Source organism: Natator depressus, chromosome 2, assembly GCF_965152275.1.
Source record: "Natator depressus isolate rNatDep1 chromosome 2, rNatDep2.hap1, whole genome shotgun sequence".
In the NCBI taxonomy this organism is placed as follows: domain Eukaryota; kingdom Metazoa; phylum Chordata; order Testudines; family Cheloniidae; genus Natator; species Natator depressus.
This window is the reverse complement of record NC_134235.1, coordinates 106,640,971-106,655,824: the sequence shown is the minus strand read 5'-3', so window position 1 is coordinate 106,655,824 and position 14,854 is coordinate 106,640,971. Positions and strand designations below refer to the sequence as shown.

At 42.3% G+C, this 14,854-nt stretch overlaps 1 long non-coding RNA gene across 16 annotated transcripts in view; it reads left to right on the top strand.

Annotated features, from left to right (window-relative positions):
- Positions 1-14,854, top strand: part of LOC141982585 (uncharacterized) — a 176,739-nt gene that overhangs the window by 130,250 nt on the left and 31,635 nt on the right. For 5 of the 16 annotated variants that reach the window (XR_012638132.1, XR_012638133.1, XR_012638134.1 and 2 more), the window contains 4 exons: positions 6,800-7,041; positions 10,560-11,138; positions 11,572-11,664; positions 12,855-12,942. This is a non-coding gene — a long non-coding RNA (uncharacterized LOC141982585). Of the gene's footprint in view, positions 1-6,799; positions 7,042-7,061; positions 7,187-10,559; positions 11,139-11,571; positions 11,665-12,854; positions 12,943-14,854 lie in introns of those variants that run through there. The other 11 variants (XR_012638137.1, XR_012638138.1, XR_012638141.1 and 8 more) reach the window with 10 other exon arrangements.

The following is a 14,854-nucleotide window of genomic DNA, read 5'->3' as shown; positions in this document are numbered from 1 at the left end:
CTGTACACCTCCTTTGATATGCTGAACGCTGGGTGCTCCCGTGTGCACTCTGCACCTAGTTGGAGACATTTAGCATTGGGCAGGAGTGGATTGTTAGAATAAACAGAAAATTAATGTTGACCCATAGTCAAATTATTTGGCATACCACATGCTGTTCCAGGGACCTTGCCGAGAAAGAACTGAATAGTCAAATTCTGAAACTCTTGCCGGTCCACCCCAATAGGAGTTAGCGGATCTCTCTTCTCTGCTTCTCCAACCTTTGCCTGAACTCAATGGCATTTTGTTTGGGGTGAATTAGACAGGGAAAGGTAGAAACATCTGCTGAATATCCTTTAGTTCTTGTTTTCTTCACAATAGCTGTCAACTTTGGTTTGTTCACAGATCATTCAGTTAAGGAAAAGCAAGAAGATGAAGGGATATTCGACTCAATGTTGTTAGCAAGGCTGTCAACTTTGACAATTAGAATGAGGGTGATTTCAGAAGTTTACAAGAGAGATTTTAAATGTTGTGTTGGAACACACTGCAAAACCTTTCACTGTCAGCTGTCACGTTTGTTGGTGGGAGGGCACAGCAGACTGCTCTGACCTGCAGCAGCACTCAGCTCACTATGAGTTTGATCAGGCTTCTGGAAATATCGAATTCACACCGAGCATGCTCAGAGGCGTCACGCATGTATGAGCCGTGTAAGCAGGGTCTGAATGAATTCTCTCCTGACATTTAGTGGAGATCTGCGGGGGAAAGACTTCAGGAACAGACTGTGGTTGCAGAGACGCCTACTCTGCCTAGGCGTGTAACAGATGGACTGGCTTTGCCAAAATGATCAATTTTGGCTGGTTTTTGGTTACAAATCACTAGTATTTGAATGCAGGATAATGAAATGTTGTTAATCGTATCATACCAGTAAAGGCCAGCAGAACTGTGCTTAGCCTGCCCTGCTTGAGGAGGTCACCCTAAACTGAACCTCACTGGCTAAGCAGTGGGTAGGGATGCCATATCCCAATGAGGAGCAGAATGGGTGGGGACAGGTGTTGCCACCTGGTGTGTGGATGCTGCCTAAAGAGTCCTAGACACCATTGGACCTGCTGCTCTCCAGTGTTTAATGAAAGAGCTGTTAAGACTCACTTGAAAGTCTGTGTTTCTGGTTGGTGATTCCTAGAGCTGACAGCACTGCTGAGTGAGGCTAGGGGCTAAGGCTTGTGTGGGGACAGTGAAAGACAATCCAGAGATTGCACATGCTGTGAGGTTTTCTGCTGCCTGCTGCAGTCACTAAGAGCTGGGTTAAGTGGTGGAAGCTTGGAGCACGACGTTGTGGGAGCAGCGAGCTGCGGCGGCAGAGAGACGACAGCAGCTGTGCACCAGTTGCAGAGACAGCAGCAGAGGCATTGCTCGACACCCTGCTCCCCCAACCGTGGCAGGTGAACCCCTGTGACCTCACCTCTGGACTAAGGCCAGCCAACTGTGAGTGGGGTGCAGCGGAGACAGAGGGGAGTGATGTGTTAAAGGGGCAGTTGTTCGCTGGACTTTCCCACTGCAAGGTAGGAAATTGAGGCAAAGGACACTGTCCAATGCACTGTGGGGTCGGGTTTGCTTAGGGTCACATGCTTTTTGAACGTGGTTGTGGTATTTTCCCAAATTAATGTTGGGTTCCCTTTCCCCTTTTAATCATTTTGTTTTGTTATACACAGTCTCAGTGCGTGCGAGTGGGAAAGAATTGCCTCCAAAGGGACTCCAGGGAGGTGTTTGTTTACCCAGATTGCTGGGTGGAGGCTTGAGCAGGTTCTGTTTTGTATTGTTAAGCGGAACCCAGAGGTACTGAACCTTGGTTTTGCCAACTCCGCCTGGCAGAAGAGTTACAGCCATTTTTCCCTGTGGGTACTCCACCACCGCTCAGCCCCGAAGCCCTGCCCTCTCTCCCAATGCCCCTGCCCACCACTCACTGCTCTTCACCCTTCCTCAAGCACCTCCCACCAGCTGCCAAACAGCTGATCGGTGGCCCTGCCAAACAGTTGCACCTGATGGATGAGCACCCATTTTTCCCCCCCATGAGTGCTTGAGCCACGGAACACCCATGGAGTCGGTGCCTGTGGTTACGGCATAGTCACTCACATGCTAGCCTAAGACCATGTCATTAGTATGGTCATTCCCATACTCATAGCATGATCCCTAGCGTTACAGTAAGAGGGGAGACAGTTTCAAAAATGTTTCTCAAGATGAAACAGTCTCCCTTAGGCAGAACAGGTAAATCTTGGTCCGTATCTGTATCACTGATTTTCTCAGATGGGCAACATATTGCAGTGAATGCATTGCTTGCACTCTGTGTGCCACTGGAATGCAGAGATGGCCAGGTGGATTCTTGGTGACATCTTATTATCGAAACAGCAAATAGCCTGGATGTATCTTTTGTAATAACCTCTTATTAAGACCACATCCTGGCCTGAGAATTTTTTTCTGCAAAGACTAGTCTAAATACTAGCTCAAGTAAGTGGTCTGCACAGTGGGAAATTCCACAAGAATTCGGGGGGGAGCCGCAGAGCAGCTCAGCAAGCCACTACTGCAGCATCAGGGCTGCAAAACTGCGTATGGCTATTATGTTCCCTCTCCACTGGCCAGTCATTCTTAGACACAGATCCATTGCTGTCTCTGCCCCTCCTCTGGCCTGCTTCTTTTCATGCCCAGCCTCTCTGTGAAGTTGTACCAGCTTCAGGTGCAACTGTGCAGGCTTTTCAAATTCTGCCCTTCTTTGCACATCAAAAGTGTACAATAGTTTCTCTCTATGCATTAGACTGTAAACTCAGAACAGGAAGCTTGATCTTCCTACAGTACATACTTGTGGTGCCAGACAGATCTGTTGTGCTATATGAATAACAGTCATAATAAACTGGAAATAGTTTTGCTTCAGGTGACGAAGGTGGATGTTTTTGGAACTATTGCCACAACTAGCTGCAAGAGTCCCCTGTACTGTTAACCCAGTAATCCATCAGAACATAGGCCCCAATTCAGCAAAGCACTAAGGCACCTGGTTAACTTTCAGATCATGTTTAAATACCATGTGTTTAAAGTTCAAAGTGTGTATAAGTGCCTTGCTGAATCATTGCCTTAGGGAATAAGATAAAGCAAGTATAACTGTGTATAGTTCATGGTTAATTATAGTGTAATTGGTAGGGCAAATACAGCAATCCTTTTTCTGATTGGCAGTGAAGTTTCTTTTTTGGTATAACATAATGTAAGCAATAGTACATGGTTATGTAATATTGGGTGTCACATTTTATGGAGTATAGGAGACTATACCACTTATGCTAGATGTTCAAAGAGGCTTATTAAATGGTTATTTTAAGGCAATCCTTTTAACCACTGAGGATAAGTTTTCCTTAATTGTATAGCTCAAAATCTTCTAGAAATAGTCATAGTTCTCCTATTATTGCAAGTTGTTTTAGAAACAGAAAAATATATACTTTCCTAATCTCTTATTCTGTCGTTCTCGACCATTCTTTGTAGTTTACATTCTTTTCCATCCTCAGGAGTAAACCTGCTTTCTATATGAGTGTCAGAATATTCTTCTACCACACATACTTCTGCTTCAAGCTCTTTTGTTCTAATACTCTTGACATTTAAACTTGGGCACTTTAAAGGTTCCTTCCCTTTACTTTATTCCACATTTTATTGATTGCTTCTAGCTCCTGTTTTTCCCTCAGTCTATTTCCTTTCCCTACTATTTCTTATTTCATCTTTGAATACAAATAAAACACAATTATAGTTTTACAGTGGAAAGCACATGAGATTTTCTCTCACTGGGTTGGAAAAGCAGAGTTTTTAAACACCGATGCCCAAAAGCATTGTAAATGATTACAAGAGGTCATTGTTACAGATGGATATGTCATGAGGCCATATGCTCACAAAGGGGGCCTGATGAATAGTATTGTTCTCTGCAAGTAGAGTCATTGGGACTACTTGCAGCTCAAGGTACTAGTCAACATGAGTAAGAGTGGCATAATCAGGACCCACATTTAAATTGTGCTGAAAAGTCCCCGTTTAAAGTCTTAGGTGACTCCAACTAGGAAAGGTGTGTAATTGTAAGTATCTCTGTGAACAATCAGAACTGGGTTTGTCGTCAGTATATAGGATTATTTCACCTGCATTCAATGGGCCAAGTTCTTTGCTCACTTAGGAAATCCCCCATTGCAGTGAAAGATTTGGCTCCATCTGTGCAGCTGCACCTGGATAAGGTTTGACCTTCAGCTGCCCTTTTGCAACACATAATTTCATGTTAGTTTTGTCTATCAGTCAGTTGCCAGGCATTCAAGTGGATTTAATCAATTAGTAGAGTCCTTATTTGGTGGTGGAAGGATCTGTTTTGTGCGCTTCGAGTCAAGACTTGGAGCAGGACCTTGGTGATCCAAAAGGAGCAGTTCTAGCAGGATAAACAAGGGAGCATACTAGAACTGCAGGAGATGCGTTAAGTCCACCAAGCTCTGTCTGAGTCACTTGGCGAATGTGGGCAAGTTATATAACTTTGCCGTGCCTAAGTTTCCCACCTCTAACATGGGGGTATTATTTACCTCCCTCTCTGTGGTGTTGAGAGTTTTCGGAAAATGTATGTGAAGCATTTTGAGATTCTCAGATGAGAGGCGCTAGAGAAAGGTAAAGTTTTATTACTTCAGTGCAAAACAAAGTGCTACTATCCATCTGCCTTCCCCATCTCCTGTCTTGTCACAGGCATGGCTGCTTTGGGACTGAGATCTTGGCAGCATCCCAGGCTATATGGACTGAGGAGCCCTTGACAATAGTTCCCACTGCTTAATCCGATGATCCCTGACATCTCCCTTGTAAAATTGCTTAGGACCAAGTCCTGGAATGAGCTCCATGCAGTGGACCCCTGTGCTCCTCAAGGCTCATTGCAGGATAGAGGCCTTAGATATTATGGTGACTGATGCTCTAGAAATACCTACAGTAAAATAGATTAGCTTCAGCTTGACTCAACCAGAAATAATTTTCTGTGCATCACTCACACAGGAAAGCTGCTGTGTACCTTAACTAAGCACCTAATCCCGTGTGGTACTGAGCCCTCCTGAGACGTGCTGAGCACCCTCAAGGCCCTTGCTTTCATTGGGAATTGAGGGTGCTCAGCACCTTTAAGGAAGTGCATAGACAAAGCTAGATCTTGTGTATTAACATTTTCTCATCTGTTCTACAAATTGTCCGCTCCCAATTCAGAAACAGGAAGATTGAGAGACAGGCTATAACTAATACTTACTTCTGACAACCACCTAGTGATTTTTCAGTCAGTCAGGATGCTTTGCATGTGAAGAAATATCATGGAGATGGATAATTATTTAGCTGAGCTGAAAAATGTGTCTTCTGCATGAGTGCCAAAGGAAATAAAGATACTGTTTTTTTAAAACTAGCGGAATAAGAGGGGCATGCTCTTTTCATTTTACTGTTTCAGCACAGAAGGAGAAGTAGATTGCCAATAAAATTTTACAAGAAAGAAGACCGCTGCTAGAAACATTATCTTAGAATTTGATTTTGCTACTGCAAAGAAAGTTGCTGTTTAAAATTAAATAAATGAATGTGTGTGCATAAGGGCAGACTCTTTGGTTTTAATTGTATGATTTCATTTAAAACCTTCCAACTCATAAAAAATATTAGTCAAACAAAGAAAAGAATGAAAGTAGGCAATATTCATACGACAAGAAAGAGCTGATTTCAGTCAGATGATATGATGAAGAGCTGGTCTTTTGGTTGCCTTAGTCTAAGAAAGGGGAATTTGAGTTAAAATATTATTATTCTGAGAGTTTAGAAGAATAAATCCTGGTCTGATTAATCCGCACATATGATGAATTTATCAGAAAGATGTTACTCCAATTCATTCTAGATGGTGCAGAGTGAAAATGTCTTAATGCTCCTGAGAACTTTAAAAGGTTCCTGCTTTATATTAAAAATCTAGACAAAAATTATTCACCCCAATTTACTGAACCTAAGAGATTTTTGGATAGTGATAGCTTTTCTCATACTAAAGTCAGAAATGTTACAAATGCAAGAAAATGTGTTTTCTTAAATAAGTGAATATTGGTTAAAGAGGACTCCATTATTTATGTATATGCATATACAACTGTACACAGAAGACACACAATGTGTCAGTTTGGCGGAGAATAAAGCTTGTTTTTATAGATAATTAAGGGCCTGCTATTCCCTATAGTCACTGGCAAAATCCCCATTGACTTTAGTGGGAGCAGGATCCAGACCCTTAATTTACTGAACAGGATTGGGGAGGGAATTCTTTATGGCCAACCCATTTTCCCCTTATTTCCCCCTCCCCCCAAAATCTCTATATTAGGACAATAAGCACACTAAAAATCAAAATCAATCAATCCTTTTCTGGCAGAGGAAGTATTTCACCCTCCTGACAGTCAGTCAGTTCAAGTCCTGGGTTGTCTGGAGAGTTTCCTCAAGAGGAACCAGAAGCACTCTCCTTTTCCCCCATGCTGAGCATACTCGTTCCCCTCGGGTTCTGCTAGCTCAGGACGTGGAAGCACAAGTGAAGGATTCAGTCTTAGATCCCCCAGGTGACAGAGCAATGCTTCTGAGAACTTTTTAACTGTTATCCTCAGATGAATTAAGTGGAACAGCCTCTGGAACTGACAAGCATAAGCAAATCTCCTAGTGAATGACCTGGCAAAGTGTGTATATACGTGTGTGCATGTCCGTGTCCATATCCGCCCCTTCTTTCCTCGTTAATTGTATTTCAGGAATGGGATAGCGTCTTGTGCTGTCGTGATTTTATTTTCTAATCTTTTCACAGATGCCTGTCGTTGTCAGGGGCTGGTAACTCAGGAAGAAGAGCTCATTCCAGTGACCAGATCCACAAGTTAGTTCTCACAAGCAATAGAAATTCAGGACAACAAAAGGTATCTGTGAAAGGTTCTTTTAGACTAAAATTTGGTGAAGATTAAAAGAGGGCAAAAGTTCAAATGAGAACGAGCCGCTGCCAAGTAAGCAGGAATCTTGGCAAAAGGGAAGGAAAAAGCACCATCGGTTTAAAAGGCAAGTAACCATGGCAAGCCAATAGCTCCATGCTAGAATCTGGTTAAGAAGTAATATCACACAGAGCTGCGATTGTTTATTCAAGACTAGCCCATGAGAGAACAGTTGTCTCCAATGAGTATTCTCACAGCTTGGATCCAAAATTGTAAGTGCATTTTTTTAAGCATCCAGCTCTTCTTCGCAACCCATTTGGTGTTAGACAAAAGGAAAAGAAAGTACAAAGTTTATTTGAGTGTCCTTGTGGGTTTAAGACATGGCTTTACATATGGAATGGCATTTCATGTCAGCTGTAGAACTGGTATCATGCTATTCTGCTGCAGTTGCCAGTGGAAACTGTTGATACATTTAAGTACCTACAACCCCCTTCCAAGATTCAGAAACTGGAAGCAAAGTGACCAGTTTTGGGGGCCGGCGTGCGTGTGTGTTTTGTTTTTTGCACCTATGTCTTCTACCAAGAAAATGATGGATTATAGCAGCTAACAGCTGTGGGAATTAAGACTAGACATGGAATAAAAAATAATGGCAAATCTCATCCGAAGTAATAAATTTACCAAAGAGGTTCTGTGAACTTCAACAAATTTCTCGTACACAATTTATGTAGGGGATCTGTGTACCTGTTGCCCTATGTACACATCAAAACAAAAAATGGAAGCTCCCTACATTTCTGTGGAAATAAAAGATGATTTTCATTATTACTACAGTGACATTGACAAACAGATATTAGCAAGACACACAAAGAATGGGTGATTGTCATCTAATTTTTGTTTTAAAATGTAGATAGAATAGACTTGGAATAAATGTACAATGCTGTGTGGTACAGCTGTTGCAGAACAAATAAGAAAGAGAGAGTGGATCCAATTCACCTCCTTTTCACTAGTGAAAATCTGGAGTGATGCCAATGGAGTGAGTAAGGGTTCACATCAGTATAAAGGACAGGTGAATCTGAGCTATTAAAAATTAGGATGACCTCATAGCCTACAACACCGAGAATCAGCCTGCACACATCTTGGGCTGATCTACAAATATTCCCAAATTCAGACTTAATGGCCCAGATCCTGCAAAGATAGATGTGTGGGCAGTCCCCTGCATTTGTGTGAAGCCCTACTGATTTCAGAGGCACTCCATGGCAGACCCTTCACCTCCAGTGTTTTCCCCCCCCCCCCTCCAGGATCAGGGCATAATGTCCCTTTCCTTAAAACCTTCAGGCAACCCTAAGGGTGGACTGTAGACTAAGGGCCTGATTCCCCACTGCCTTACAACTGATGTAGTTATTTACACCTGTGCGAAGAGGTTGTAAAATGCAGCCAAATAAGTAGCATAAACTTCCTCTTCGAATGTTGTTTTAGCCGTGGTTTTAAAGTCCATAGTGCTCAGGACAAGTGCTGTGCTGACAGCCCCAAAGTCCTCTGTTTACCTACAACCCAATGAAAGCATGTGCAATATCTTCCAGCTTTCCTACCTCAGAATGGCTGAATGGACTATGGAGGTGATTTTTAGCCTGGAAGGATGGGGGAGTCAAGGTAGAATTGAAATACAGCCCACTCTACCACCCAAGACAAACTACTCCCCTCCCCACCTCTCCATTTCCCCCTCCCAGATCCTTTCTCCAAAGTATGGAGTCACTAGAGTTTCCCCATGTTTGAAATACTTTTTAATTTGGACAGAACAGTGTTTTTTTTTTCTTCCCCACCATCTCATTCTCAGAAACAGCAGAACAGGTTTAGTGGAAATATTTAAAAAAAAAATCCACCAGAAGCAGCATGGAAAAATTCAGTTTGAACAAGTAACATTTGGCAAAATTATAAGCAACTTAGAACCGAGTCTTATAGAGGAAGGTTTTGGGCAAACTACTAGTGTTGCTACCTGTGCTTCAGTTTCCCCATCTGTCAAAATGGGGATAATGATTCTGACCACCTTGGTAAAGTGCTTTGAGATCTACTGATGAAAAGCACTATAGTAAGATCCCACCCTGTACCAATCTGCTTAACATTTTCATATCAGCTGCTTTAAGTTTTCCTGGTACGTGCAGAGAGAACAACATGTACCCTATCTCACTGATTCTCCAACCATAGAATTCTTAAAGCACGCTGAGAAACTTTCTGAAGAGCCTGAGATAGAAGTGTAAATCACTAATGGACATTGTTAAGCTCCCACTCCACAGAGTAGCAGTGCTATGGGACCTTGCTCTCAGAGCACTGACTGGGTAGGTGATGGACAGATAAGAGAAGTCGACCTCTACCCCTCAAAGCCCTTGTAGGCTAAAGATCTAGCAGGAAACCCCATCCCTACTTCCTGCTGCTGCCTCTATCCTCTGATAAGAGAATGGGAATGCCATTCAAGAAGGTAATGCACAGGCTGCAGGAGAAAGGATGTGCTCATTCTGCAGGGACACAAGAGGTTGAGAGCCTGAGTTTGGGGTTGGGGAACAGGACAAGATAACAGCTTGATCATGTGGTCCCTATGAGCCTGCAGCAGACATAAGAATTGTCCATCACCCCAAGGGAGGAAGCAGAGATTCCTTTATATATCATGGGTTTATATCCAACCCTCATGGACTGATTACTCTTTGTAATGATTGTGGGGTTTTGTACGTGCTAATTAAGGTGTTGGGCTAGATCTGTGTTGGAGGGATTCCTGGGTAAATTCCTGCCTCCCCAAAGTTTGTAAGAGTTTGGAACAACCAAGGAGAGATTGGCTATGCTCTAAAGAAAACCAAAGTGATGATAGGGAAGCTGCTGCTGCACAATTGATGGGAGAAGCCAGGACTTAAACAATTAGAGCCTAGAGATGGGAGGGACAAAACTGAGAAATAAAAGTCTGAGAGGAAACTGATGGGTGACTGGAGAAAAAAAACCAAGTGGAAAGTGAAAAGAGAAGATGGGAGAGGGAATATTATAGCAAAGAGGACCGAACTAAAGTTTTGAAGAAGGGAGAGGAAGTAAGAGACAAGATGTCAGAAGCATGGGATATTACCGAAAGTAAACTAAAAAAAAAAAAATGAATAACGAAAGGAAGGAGTTGGTAAAGGATATTTTACTCATAGAAAAAGTTAGATTCTTGTAATGAAAGAAAACCCTAGCAATAAAATTCCAGTTTCTAAGATACTTAGTTCTTCTCTCTGAACCCTGCCCTGTACTTTACTCAGATGGTTCCAAAACTTCTAAGAACTGCAGCTCCCTTGCAGATATTTTAAGACTTGGGGGCTCTCAACAACCTAACAACATTTTCTTTTTATTGTGTTTATGGACCCAGGACACTAGATTCAAGAGGGATACTAGATTTTGGATGGTTTGCAACTTTATTCAACTACATACAGTTAGTTTAATTATATAATCCAATCTAAGCCAAGTTTTTAAACTACACAGTTTGAAAATTTGGCCATTCAGACACAACCTAAGATTTGAGAGAAGAATGGGCCTGGTTCAAATTGCAAGGTTGTGCAATGTTGGTTGAATCTCAGAGAGCACCAGATGTAAGTTGTTTTCCAAGTTTAAATGATTTCTGTTTGGTTTTCACAGAAATTACTGAAAACCCAGACTCACCGAGATAACTGGAAGTGAATGAAAGCAGCACTATCATAGCTTTGTTGCCTCAAAGAGGGGGAAAGGTAACTCTTAGAATAAATCAGATGTGGTAGAGGGAAATAAAATGGATACCCCTTTTTCTCAGAAGTGCAGATATGACCCTCTCTAGTATCTAATCACCCAGTGGACAAATACCCCAGGTGTGGTGTGGTGTATAAGGAAGAAGAGACAAGTAAGGTGAAAGCAAAAGGTGTATTAGGGATAAGAATACAATTGATAGGGAAGGGGGAAAACCTCAGACACAAACCAATATTACAACTAACAGTGACAGGGACTTCTAATGGGACAAAGCCCAGACCCAGATAAATTCCTCCCTTGGCCAAATACCCTATAAACAGAGATTGGATTTCTTCCTACTTAATCTAAGTGCTGAATTGTGTGCGGTGGTGGTGCTCAGGACCTTTAACTATCAGGCTAGTGGAAAGCAGTCAAGGAGGAACTCTGAGGAGTCCAACGGATGGATGGTGATCTCTGTGGAAGAGAAGCCCTCCGGAGATGGAACAGCAGGATAAGGTAAGCATTGAAGGTCTTCTCTGGTGTCTTCGGGATAGGCGTCATTCTCGTCGATATGGTCGGAACCATGATGAGACCCGTATTGCACCGTGCACAGGCTGCTGCTCAGATGGATAGCCCGGCATCCAGGCAGGAGTCAGTCTTTTATTGATGTTAAGGTGGGAAAAATTGGACCATTCCAAATAGCAATGCCAAGCAAGTCTGAGGTGATAAAACCTTCAAGGATTTGGGCGGGAAAACCAGATGGAATATCCGGAGCCCAAAAGGTGGGAAAAATCCAGTCCTAAGCAGTTGGGGCTAGCTTTGATTCAGTGCTCCTCAGGTAAACAAGGATAGGGTTCTGAAGTCCGATGTCACAGACTCCATTTTGTATTTCTTTTTTCAGTTATCCCAACAGCTTCATCACTGAATTCTTTGTACTCTCCTTTAACAGAAATCCAGAATTCGTGGTTAGATTTGAAAACTTGATCTTCAGCATCTGATCACTTGACAATTCAAAGATTTTTCTTGAGCAGAGATAATTAAGGTAGGAATGGAACCAACTATTGCCACAATGGGGTTTTGAATGATCCAGTCAGGAGCTAGACATTCATGTTCAGCTCCAGCAAATTAGTCAAGTGTCTCTCTTCACACAGTATACTAGCCCAATGTGTGTTCATTGCCTCAAGTTTTATAAAATTAATTTTAACAACAATGTTGAGGGCCTCATGTACTTCAGGTTGCAATTGCTTCGATGCCAAAGCTTGGTGATGAATTATGCAGTGTGTCCAAATTGCTGCTGGTACCACTTTGTTTACTCGTGCTGCAACTCCCCTGTTCTTTCCTGTCATAGCTTCTGCTCCATCAGTGCATAGCCCCCCACACATAGCCCAATTAAGACTTTCATGCACTATACATTTATCAGCGGTCTTGAATATTTCCTCACAGGTTGTTCAGATTGGGATCCTTTTTGCAAAATAAAAAGCTTTTCCACTATTGTAACTGCTTTAACAAATTTCACATAACACAGAAGCTGAGCCATGTTGACTATGTCTGTGAACTCATCAAGCTGCACTGCAATTTACTGACTCTTCTTAGCTTGTTCTATCAGCTGGTCCTGGATGTTTTCTGCCAGGTCATCAGAAGATTGAGGGATGGTATTATTTGATATAGGAATAGTTTTCAGTGCCTTGGCTCCTTGTTCCCCCATTATAATTCTACAGATGTCTTTTGCTGCTGGAAGTAGAAGGTATGTGCTTGTTTGCCATTTGCAATTTGCATGGCTACAACATATGATGTTTCTAAGGCTTTCTGAGGCTGCTCCTTTAGACATGACTTTCTTTGCTACTTTAATTCTTATTTCTGAAGGAAAAAATTGTGGTTCTTGAGTCTGGATTTCCTGATGTTTGGTTTCTAAATGCATCTGTAGTTTCCTTGGCTTCATATTTTCATTTACTAACACCTGAAAACAAATGACACATTATGGCTATGGACTTTCCGCAGTAATGATGACACAAAAGTCCAAACAATTTAACTATCCTTGTAGTGTCTACTTTTCTTCCTTTTCAGTTTTAAAAGCATTTTCTTCTTCAGCCAAATGTTTGCTACATATAGGCTTAGCACTTGGTAAAAATTGTCCCATTATAAAGATAAGACGCACCTGTGTCTCCCTCTGCCCCCTTCCCCTATCTGCTAGGGCTGCTACTAGAGACTTCTTGTTGAATACTTCCCTTGCAGGGAGTCTCTCTGTGGAAGGCCATTACAGGAGCTGAGGGCACAGAAAGGTTTCCAGTGCTAGCAGCAGTAGCAGACCCATAGATAACAGGTGAGTTTTAAACCTGGTTTAGTAACCTCTTAATCAGAAAACACAAAAAACGTCAGGCATGAACCTTTCCTGGTTCCCAGTTTGGGAAGCACTGTTTTACGCTACAAAGAAAGCAATAGACTTCTCTTGGCTCTTTGACCTTTATATTTCAAATAAAAGTATGTTTCACCTGAATACTGCTTGGAGGGTGGGGAGACAGTAACAGAGGGAGAGGTTTCGGAGGAATTGTGTCAGTCAGTTTCAATGGCAGCTGTGGCTGGTCAGTACCTTTGAAAATCAGGCCACTTATTGAGAAAAATAAATTTGGATTTAGGAGACTGATTTTAGGAACCTACTGATGAGTTTGGAAAGTTTGGCCTTGACTTTAAGACTTCAAAAATTTCATTGAGCTGTTTGCCAGAGATGTCATTGCTGGTGAACAATCCTTGATAGGCTCACAGGATAAAATAAGGTCTGCTGGTTTTTTTCCTTTTAGCTTTTGTCCAGCTTGCATTACTGCTTCAAGCTGGGTTGTTGCGATTGCTTTAGTGTGGCAAAGAGACAGCTCACATCATCAGTCAGAGTTCAGGTCCATAGTTCTGTGCACAAGCAGCAAGTTAAATCCACACCAAATAAAGACAGTGGGTGAAGGGAAGGTTCCCTCACAGGAACGTTTTGGTGACCTAAGTCTGGAAATAAAAATGAGATATGGGGGTGGGGAAGCAGCTGCAGCTGGGGAAAGGCAGAAGGAGATGAGTTTTATTTTATACATGTGTGCTGTATTAATGATCATGACTCATTAAGGCAGAGAATCTGCAAATGGGAACTAAAGAGCAAATGGAAATCATAGGTTTTATTATTATTTAGATTTCTATTGACTTTTCTTTTAAACTCTCACTAAACAGATTTCTTGATCGCAAGCAATAATGGGATTGTTCAAGTCACTTTTGTATTTAACAGTGATTATATATATAGAAGAGTTGTCTGTAATGAGAAGTTGGTAGGTTCAGCAGAGCAGTAATGGAACACAGGTTGAATCCAGACCAGCTTAGTAATGACTGAAAGTTACCACCACCATATAGCGGTTGTGCTGGTCTGTTTGCGTTTGGCAGTTGCAGTTCCCTATGGCCAGGTGTTCACATCACAAAATCCAAACCCACAATTCACACCCCCTCTTGGCAGTCTTTGTAGAGAAACCACAGATAGAACGGACATGGGAGCGCAAATCCTGCACTACAAAGTGCCTGCTTTGCATTGCCCCACCTTCAGGCGGAGCAGCCTTAAATTCAGCAGACAGCAACAGAAGCATCAGCATAGGGGGATCCTCTGATAGCATGGCTCCTTTGTCACTCAGCATGGAGGAAAGGAGAATGTCCTACACTTATGTCTTGCCGATCACAGGGTACAGTATCGGTCCCTTGGGGCTATTAGGAGCCACTGCAACTTAAGGCAGCCTTCAGATTGCTCTAATTTATGCACCCCACCAGCACAGGATCTGGAGGCCACAAAGGTACTTTCAGGAACGTATTCTCCTCTGTATACTGTAATGCTTCTTGGTGGTAGCTGAGGATAATGGCTGGAGGATAAACTACTTCTTACCACTAAAGGACAGGGTTGAGGCACTGTGGTGGGGTTCTGTAGTGAAGCAATATAGGGCAGCCGGTACTGCCTATGTCTTTGCTTTATCTGTTCTGGGGCTAGGAAGAGCATCTTTCCCCACTCACTTTTCACAATTTTATATTATAATAAATTTAGTCTGGTTATTCTGGGTACATTTGGACAAAAGAGAACAATCGATATCAGAAGGAGGACTGCACAAGACCACTAATTTTCTCACTAAGTATTTGTCTATGGAAATAGGTATTTCCATATTTCCTCAAGAGTGAAGGGGAAACACAGAATTTCCATGTAAATAATTGGAAAATTCTACCCT